The sequence below is a fragment of the Nannospalax galili genome, unplaced genomic scaffold (assembly GCF_000622305.1).
Source record: "Nannospalax galili isolate Female #2095 unplaced genomic scaffold, S.galili_v1.0 scaffold207, whole genome shotgun sequence".
NCBI lineage: Eukaryota > Metazoa > Chordata > Mammalia > Rodentia > Spalacidae > Nannospalax > Nannospalax galili.
The window spans coordinates 5,993,430-5,994,234 of NW_008358517.1; positions in this window are offsets into that span (position 1 = coordinate 5,993,430).

Genomic DNA, 805 nt, shown 5'->3' on the forward strand with positions numbered 1-805 from the left:
GGAAGTAGTGGCAGGGGGGGGGGGGGCATAGATTTGATCAAAACACCTTATGTGCACGTATGAAATTCTCAGAAGTTTTTTTAAAAGTTAAAAAAAAGAACAAATAAAATATTTAAAAAAAATAAAAGTAGCTTAAGATATGCTCTATTTTGCCACTAACAATGTGCTGGGTTGGGAGCCTTCCATTAAAATTTCAGTCCCTCAAGATACAGAGCCACTTTAAGGTTGTTTGCCCTGATGTGATAAGAGGCAAGCAAGCACCCTCCTTAACCCTAGGATAACAGAGAATTTACTTGTCACTTTAGTGATAATAGGAAAAAATTTAAATTTCCACAAATTCATGGAAATCTTTTAAAAATCTTGTAGTTTAGGGGCTTCAGAGATGGCTCCACAGTTAAGAGCACAGACTGGTCTTGCAGAAGACCCAGGTTTGATCCCCAGGACTCACAGAGTGGCTAACAACCATCTATAACTCCAGTTCCAGGGAATCTGATGCCCTCTTCTGACCCCCATGGGCATTACATGACATGGGTGCATTTACACACATACAGGCAATACATGTATACACATAAAATAAAATAATAAAAATATTAAAGAAAATGAAAAATTCTTTTAAAAAATAATTTGATTTAATCTTATGTAATTCAAATTGGGCAATGTAAATTTTTTGTTTACCCTGATGCTATTGAGTGAGACTGTACTGATCAAATTCTGTTATATTTATTCTCAGTTACTCCAAGAAATTCCAGATTTAACTTGATTGGCACAATTGATTTATTGTCCACTTTGGTGGAATCAAACATTG